Source organism: Apteryx rowi, unplaced genomic scaffold, assembly GCF_003343035.1.
Source record: "Apteryx rowi isolate R43461 unplaced genomic scaffold, aptRow1 scaffold_748, whole genome shotgun sequence".
NCBI lineage: Eukaryota > Metazoa > Chordata > Aves > Apterygiformes > Apterygidae > Apteryx > Apteryx rowi.
Window position 1 is genome coordinate 75,905 of NW_020451036.1, and position 9,488 is coordinate 85,392.

Here is a 9,488-nt window from a genome sequence, read left to right on the forward strand (position 1 = left end):
CACTACATCATGTTACGTTCCTTCTCAGGAAAATGGATGTGGGAGTTTTTTACCCTTCCACAGACAGCTCTCTTTGGAAATTGCATTTGTTTTCTCTGTCATTGATGGAAAGAAATGGATGTGAAAAGCTCACCAGTCAACTTTAAACTGGGCTCTGATGCTGGCATCATTTGGGTGGGGGAGAAAGGGAGCCCGCATGCATATGTACTCACAGCTAAGGTCTTAATTCTATCTCCAGATGCTATGTATAATCTAGAGGTTTATCTTAATGAATTATTTCTGTTATTACTGCAGGCAAAGTGAGATTTAATTTGATGTGTGATATATCCCAGGATTAACTACCCTTTGGTTTTATTTGCTCCGTAATGGTGAATTTTTGTTTATAGACCCATTCTGTAATTACATCCCTGAGCTCCGAAGGGCTAGAGCAATGCTGCTCCGTCCTATAGGAAATCAGGATTCAATTCCCTTCTCCCAGTCCTGTTGTCAGCTGTGGCTAAAACAGAAGCTGCACAACATGATGTTCCCCATTTTGTCTTCCTTAATAGCAGCTTTACAGGACAAAGTACATTGAATTGAGAGACTCTCCTTAGCTGAAAAGACTGTGATTGCTCCACGAGAGGCAAATGCAAAGTGGCAGAGAAACTTCACCTTGAAAAGTGGCAACGACGTGCGTTATAATGAGTGCTGGGAACAATCATTTGAATCCTTCATGATACTGATACATGAAAAGTGTCATGACACCACAAAGGCTCCAGGGGTGGCACAGGGAGCTGCGGGGCATGTGAGGCAGAGGCTCGTTAATTCCTTATTTCCCAGCTGACCTCCTCTCAATGGGAAGCCAAGCCTCCACCCCATGCTGAAAGACGCAGTGCAAGCTGGCGGTCAAGGCACTGGGACGCTCTCCTGCCTGCGTCCRTGAAGCCCTGGACTCCCTGCTCCAGCCCGACCCCTTCCTTCCTCTCCCTACCCAGCAGGGCAGGACCGAGGTGCCTGCACCGGCTCCTATTCACAGCACCTCTCCGATACCACCAGAAGAGGAAGGGGATCCTGGCCCAAATCCAGCTCTGGCGCTTCCCTGGTGCTGGTGTGGCCAGGCAGAGGGTTGTCCCACGCCRGCTATGATGGGAAGGGGCATGGCGCCGGGGCTGAGAGCCCCCCACGGCTTCACTGGAGCGGGGCACCACGCTGCAGCTACAGACGCTGTGACAGCACCGGTACCCGATCCCTTGGTAACGTACGGAGAACCGTGTCTCATTGTAATCATGGTGATCTTAATTAGTACTGCTTATTAACGGCAGAAGTCAGTGTAAGTACAGGGAAGAGTAAGCGGAAACAAACCCTTCTGGAGCTCAGTACATCCCTCAAAAAGGGCCCTGACAGCCAGCAAACGAGCTCCGATGCTCCCATCACCAGTGAACATGTTCAGCACGAGAAGCCCCGACTTGGTGAAAGCAGGAAGATTTCTTTGACTTGTGACTCGAGCAGTGTTGCCTCCGAGTCATGTGCTCTAGCTTGACCCTTCCCTCACGGCAGCGGACTCGGCTTTCTCGGCGTGACGTGCTGGGAGCACGGACTGCTCTCTTCCCTCTCCGGGTAACCCGCCCTGGAGAGCCGGAGGCTGCTCCCGCTGCAGCGCGGCCTGACGAAGCCCTTAATGAGGGCCCTGTTGTGGGAAGCTCTATGGGACAAGCCAGTAATTATGAAGTTCAAACAGGCGGTCATGCTTTTCAGCGAGAGAAGTGCTGGGTTCAATCTCTATTCAAATAGAGTCACGCTAAAAAAATACGCATATTTGCTCGGTATGCACCGCTCTGAAGACAAAATATTTTTTTACTGGCAGACAAGAATGTTTGAGGCCGTTAAACTGCACCAAGCTGCAGCCTCCAGTTCGTAAAGAGTGCCTGCAGATTTATGCTTGTACGGCATGTATTTTTAATTGCCCCTGACATGTCAGTTCTCATACATGTCCATTAAAAGTTTATTTCCGCTTTTTTTTCAGCTAATAAAATTAAATGTTGGAAAGCCAAAGTGAAAAAAAAAGGTCAAAGTCTTGCTTGGACCCGTACAAGATGGGATATTCAGAGCTGACACCAAAACTGTCTTCAAAATCACCTACTGTTCAGAGACTAGTGTATTAAAATGCAGCTTCCTGCCTTTTGCCAGTTTAAACCAAACGTGTAGTGTTATTTTACTGCTTTGGGAGTGTGAATTTCAAATGGACCTTAAGGGTGGAAAGTGATTTAAAAATATTTTTCTAAGAAACCCCAAAACACAAGCAGCATTTTTATGAGTGAAAATCTAAGAGTATACATCAACATTTGCAAACATTTCTGAGGGATGCAAGCAACATAAATCCTGGGACTTTAAAGCTGTCACAAGGCCAAAACCTTGTTTCCTTTACCCATATGAGTAGTCTTGTTCAAGTCAATGGCTTGAAACGGTTTCTGTAAATAAAACGAGTAAGACTTAGCCTTAAGCCTACAGGAAATAATACGAACAATCATCTTCTTTCCCCGCCAGGAGGAGAAGCCAAGCATTCCTGGGCTTGACCCGCTTCTGCACAGCCCGGGGGCGAGGACCACGGCCGCGGCTCCCGGGCGCCCACGCCGCACTGCCCGCCACGGAGGCCTGCGGGACCTGCGGTGCAGGCGGGACGCTGCCGCTGCAGGGACTGGTGACAGCCCTGCGGCCCCTTTCCTCTCCAGCCTCTCAGCTCGGTTGCTGGCGCGCTGCACTCGGGGCTCTGCACATCCTCTGGCCCTTGCCAGGTGCTCGGCTGGGTGAGGAAGGAAGCCTTGGGATCCACAGCCTATCCTTGTCTCGGCGCGTGAGTACAGCAATGAGGACCGTGCACCGGAAAGCATGGGATGAGCACGACAACGCTCTCCACCCTTCGCCTTCCTCTGCGCCAGGGACAGTCTTGACTAGGGAGAGTCAAGCTCTTCGAACATTGGCTTTGATTTTTCAGGCCAGAAAGGACCACTACGATAATCCAGTTTGACCTCATCCACTACTGAAAGGGATTTAATAGTCATGAGACAAATAGCATACTAAAGAAATTAAACAGGACTTGCACAGATTTTAAAAGCTACCACAGAGAATTAATATTGATAATTATATCCCCGCTACAGATTTCTGGAGAAAAGATAGGATTTTTTAATTTCATTTCAGAGTACTCTTCTGTGCAAGAAGTGGATGCTATGTCTGCTACTTGCCTTCTGCTATAGCAGGTCATTTACTGCTCCTTTTTTCTATGCTAATAAGGTGTAATAAATTTAACACCACTAAAGAAACTATAAAGACTTGAAACCCATTATTACAGATTTTGTATGTGCAGTGAAAGGCAAATTGTTCACAGCTATTATTGATCAGAGAACGCTGAGTTAATGCAATTGCAGAACATAAAAGAAGGAAATATAATCAAAAAATAAAATTAATATACCAGTCACAGAATCTGAACTCAAAAAGCCAATAAAAGACATGCAATAAAGCACTCCAGAGAAATGAAACTTCATGGCAGTGAATATCAAGTTATTTACAGAAAAGTGCAAATATCAACTAAGGCATTCTTCACCACTCAGACATTTAATAAATCCAGTCTACAATCACTGTTTTATAGAATTAGTAACTGCAGCTAATACCATGTTTCACTGACTGTGAAGTGAAGTGTCAGCAAGGTCTTCATCTGCCCTGTCACGGAAGCACTTGCTCTTGGAAGTCTTACTCTGCCATGCAGAGTAAGGAATCTGAAAGAAGTTTGTCCAGAACGAAAACGCTGGCATCAGCAGCCTATGGACAGAACAGCTAAAAATGGAAAGCTTCTGAGGGAGCCGGGATCCAGTTACACAGTGATACAAGACGTCCTATAAGAAACTGCCCATTTAGACAATACCCTGGTGGGAGAACAGCAATATTACCAATGTTGAAAGTCATCGGTCAGACCCCACAGAAATCATGACACTGGCTAGGGACTCGAGACTCGAGCACAAACAATTAAATGCATGTTCTTCATATTATTTATATGACATTTTGGACTTTTTATGGTTCAGATTTTCAAGCTTTGCTCCATCTCCATGAAGACGTGGAATGTATTTTATTTTGTGCAAAAGCTCAGATTAGCAGTGTTCAACCTTAGACCTTTCTTGCTTTTGTGGAATAAGGTCTGTTGCAATGAGTACTTGAGTACATGAGCACAATGAGTCTGCTTGCAGCATGGCCTTAACCAGAAGTTTGTGGTAAATCTGATAAAGGCAAGAAAATGCTCTTTCTCCTCAAGACATGCAGATTTATGAATTCAGCAGCCAAAGAAATCTGAATCTATTTTTTAGGTTATAGGTTTTGTTATATATTTCAGGAAGGAAAACAAGTTTTCCCTACTTTCCACAGTGCTATTTCTCTCCAAATCCTTGTTCTGGAGGATGCTCCGGCCTCCAGAGTAGGCTGCATGTGTAGGCCGTACTAGCAGTAAAAAAGCAAAGCAGAGTTCCTGCTAAAGCTGTGCTTACATCTTCTTCATGCACAACAGGATTTTCTCAGCACTTTCAATCCAGAGTGGGAAGCAAGAATCCTTTACATCCTTTTAATGTATCCATCCAAAAAGAGATAAAATATATTATCTTTCATAGGCTATATATTTAAAAATACAAATGGTGCTTTTAAAATGGGATGTCCAATATATAGTGACTAATGGATGACAGAGAGGTTGCAGGGTACTTTATTAACTGTCTCTAGAGAAAAGAAGTCAATTGCTGCTCACCAAGTTGATTTACAGTGATAAAGATTTCTATTTGTAGGAACCACTCTGGCTTCAGAGTTTTGGTAGTCATCTCCTCTTGCTGCTCAGTGCATGCACAGATAGAAAGGTTTGCTTTGTAAAGAGAAAAGGATTTCCCTCTGAGCTAGGACTGGTGGTATTTTTCCAGTTATCATGACAATCCTACCTGACTAACTGACTGACACCACCAGAACAGCTCTGCTATCTAGGAAAGGAACAGTGAGACCTCTAAAAATCATTCTGTCATAACTGCTAGATGCTTCGTTGTTTTATTGGTATCCATTCCCCGTACTGAAAACATTCAAAAATGAAATAAAATAAAATGATTCTCTGCATTTATCAGATAGTGAAGAATGTACAATTTCGACTGGATTGCTGCCAACGGATGAGAGACATTAAACTGGGACAGAGGGTGTGCGTGTGGTTCTGCAGCCAACGAGTTAGAGCATTGAGCTGGAAGAGGCAAGACTATGGTTCTAGCTCCTTTTCTGAATAGCCCTGATATAGTTCTTTCAAAGTATTAGGACATGCAAAGAAATATTCAGAAATAAAGTGCCATTTGTACCCTGGATCACTGACTGAAGCATACGTGTGTATTAGATTAGAACCCCCAATTGGCCAAAGCAGAAATAATTTCTTGCTTCTGTAACACTTCTTGCTGTCTACTAGAGTTTTGCTTTCTCTTCATATTTTTTGGCGGTATAACCTACTTTACAGCATTAATTCTCAGCCTGAGTTTATGCCACCAAACTTCCATTTGTTCCATTTTGTTCTGAATGCTCCAGGAACTACTCTATTAAGTGGAATGCTCTGCATTTACTGCATCAAGACATATTATCCTGTGTCCAGAGTTCAGACTGGAGACAGTGTATAGGTGAATCTCCTGCTTCCCTAAATCCGATATTATTACCAGCATGACTGCAGAGAGAGACTCTGGGAGTACACGGAAGATAAATTTGTAACAATCAAAGTCAGAAAAAGAACAACAATGGATAAAAGAGATCAGAAATATAGCTGCTGATTTGCAAGGCCCTGTTGCTTTACTACCTTGTGGTATAGTAAAAACTGAGATTACAGAGCAGTATACTTGCTGATGCGATACTGAAAGTGGATAAAACAACTGTACTTGGGGAAGGCTTAATAAAGAGCAATTGCAGCTTCAAAGGAAAGGTACTTGCAAGATTAAACTCATGATGGGCTTCTGAGGGTGTCAGTGCGTCATAAGCCCTGGGGTTTCCTACAGGATGCCCACGGATACAAGCAGCATCTCAGGGAACCGTCTATYGCTGGCGCACAGGCTGCGGGCACCGCGTAGCTGAGTGGCACAGTCAGTTCCCCGGTGCTGTCTAAGCCGGGCTGGTTTGCCTCCCCTGCCTTTAAGTAAAAGAAAATAATTGCAGCTCTGAAGCGTTCTGTCATGATAAAGGTGTATTATAACTCGTCACACCAGGCCTTGCATATGTTTTTTCCTACAAAAACACAGGCGTGTAAAGTAGCTAACTCATCACTTCTTTGCCCTAAAAGATGGAGAGCAATTGAATACAAGGAGTTATTTTAAGATCGTTGTATTATAGGATGAAGTTACCGATTCTCTATCTTTTCATAGATAATCCTGTTACAGGGTAACATGATTTTAGGACAGTCCATTTCAAAGGACGATCTTTTCATCCTTGTCTGACAAGTCTGTAAGTGCTTCATAACTCCTCTCATGCAAAGAAAATGGGAAAATCTTAACTTTTTATTACAAGTGTTGAGCTGCATTTTGGCAGATTTCACCAATACATTGCATGGTCTCTATATCATTTATTGATATTCTCAGTTTAACTGAGTAATGCAAATATGCAGAAAGAGTTGCCACCCAAAGAAGTTTTCAGCGACATTTACAGCTACATCTACTTCTATATTTGCATAACACACATCAGTACACACAAGCAGAAGTGGACCTGCTCGTATCACTGTACTGTCTGCTGCTGTTCCCACTAGTTTTATTTTCACAGCATCCTTAAGGAGCACTGATGTGTTATCTCTGATGTTTTAAGTAAGGGGAAAGTGAGGAACAAACAGACTAAGAGACTTCCCCAAAGCGCCTGAGAAAGGCAAGGACTGAACTCGCATAATCCAGACCAGTGGTAAAAAATAACTGTCTCCCCAGTTTCCTCACCTTTCACTTTCAACAAAAATTCCCAAGGAAGGTGTTCAGTCAAGAGAGATTTGATTGTACACCTTCTTATAGTTTAAATTTAGTTAACACAGCACTTTCAGAGCCCTTATCTGACAAGTACGGTATAAAGGATCATTCCTGTCTTTAGTAATGCTGGGTGGGGAGAAAAGGCAGTGTGCAGCAAACACTGAAACAGCAAAATTCAAGAATCAGTATAGTCACATATTGACCGGTAATGAACTGCAATAGAAACATGATTTTTTTATGTTAATGGTATCTCAATACTGACAACTCCCTGCTCGTTCTCACCTTTGTCTTCCAAAAAACACTTCTTGGTTGCTTACAAAGCATTTTCCCCACACTGAAAAAATTCTCTATTATTTTCTTCAGTATCTGTGAACAAATGGTTCACTGTATATTCTGCACTCCAGCAAGGTCAAAATCTATGTGTGCAAATGATTTTAATTCAATGATAATATATTCATGTTCTGTCTGGGGAATTTCACTGATATTTTCTGGAATAAAGCAGAAAGTAAATTTTCTACTTCAGTTTATGTTTCAAACCATTCCCTTCTATTTAAATGTTCCTTCAAAGGAGAGACAGCTCATTTCCTTAAGAAACTGTATCCATCCACTGAATGTTATTTCTCACTGTACATAAGTAATGGGAGATTTCCTACTTTTTGCCCACTTCTACCCCATAGATTTAATATGTAAACTGGGAATGTGCAGAATATATTGCTTGGCACAAGTCAGTGAAGTTTCACCTGTGAGAACACAGTATGAATTCAACCTTTGGCTGCCTGTCCTAAACCACAGAGAGAATCTACACTTAAGTGATATAAAGTTCATAGATTAGACACAAGCCCACAAAACCAAACCCACTGAGCAGAGTTTCGGCTTGCGGAGCTCCCTGACCTTCTGACTCCATCGCACCTGAGGCATTACGGAAGGACGTTCTGGCCGGTCCTTACGAGCTAATAGCCTTGTCCTGGGGCTGAGATGTCCCTTGTGCGGTGAAGGAGGTGTCCGATCACTGGGGTGTAACACGCGCCTGGCCTTAGCCCCTTACTGGCTCTCCTCCTAGTAAACAGGTCAGTCCGCGCTCCTGTTGTTCCCAGCTTCCTACCGATGCTGGTTCCTGACTTTGGAGAACACCAGCTCTGCCGGAGTGCTCCGAAGTGCTGGGAAATGGAAAGGGAGCCCAGCGCTCTCCTCTTGTTACATGTGCAAGGGGCTCCTGGCACTTGCAAGAGGATGACGAAGGAAGAGTTTGGTATCAAAAGACTGAGCGGTAAAGGAAAACGTTTCATGAAGAAGGGAGAGAAAAAGTGATTAATGCTCTGGAAATGAGTGTGCAGTGTATCAGGAGAGTGTATTCATTCTCACATTTTGTTGCTAAACTTTATTTTTTGTTTTAGAGTCATATTTAAATATCCTGTTAACCTTTATGCACAAAGCACCTGATATTTCTTGATATCCTCTGTAGTGAATCTCTAGGATCCATTTCCATAACCTCACTGATCTCAGCTCCAGAACAGGGGAGTGGAATTTATACCATGGTTTGCCCTTTCAATTTTACACATTTCTGTGTGATCTTTGAGAGGTGGGAAGCATTATTCCTGGTTCATATGTAATTTCCATTTTCTTGGTTTTTTTAATTTTGGTCCTTGGATCTGTTTCCATGAATCATTTTGGATTCTAGATGATCCAAATCTTAAGCCATTATTTTCTCTCTGTCACAACTATTAATTCATTTAAAATGTGAGGGAAGTTCTATTGTTCTGAACACTCAAACTCAACTCCAAAAATCCTCTGCTAGGAGAGGAGACTGATAGCCAAAGTCCTGATTAACTTCACCTCTTTCGCAGGCTTCTGCAGTGAACGCAAACTGCTGTGAAATCTTCTCCAGCAGGGTAATGGAGGGAGGAAAATAGCTGGCTGTAAGTTTCAGAATTATTATTCATATAAACCATTCACATACCTATCACTTGGGACAAGTGAAGGGCCAAAGACATGCCAAGCAATTACACAGCTACATAGGTTCATGCACAAGATATTCCACATCACGTTGGCTGTAATTTACACCCACTACATTGGCACTAATTCCACCTGTGTCAGATGGCAGCAGAGAAAACAACTTTTCTGGGAGACTAAATCCATCTCAACTGTGGCCAAGCCATGTCCCTGTTTTGGAAAGTCTGATCACGAACAGTAGCACCTTTCAATTGAAAGTGGAAAAATGGTTTACAAAACTCAGACTCTCTTTTCACCTCAGGATAGACACTGCCACTTCTAACAGTGCAAACAGTATCAAGATGCTCAAAGCCTGTTGGTGACAGCAGCATAACTGCCCACAGCTTCCAGGGGATTTACATGGGATAATGTTCAGTCCTAATTCTGACCTTATCCAGCTCTTTGCGTCCTGATGAGAAATGATTTCTAAAGAGGTTTATATTTCCCCTCACTACTCATTTGAGTTGAGGGAAGCAGATGGACCTTTTTCGTCGTTCAGCTAGCAAGATGAAAGAGCCACCTTTCTCAAATCAC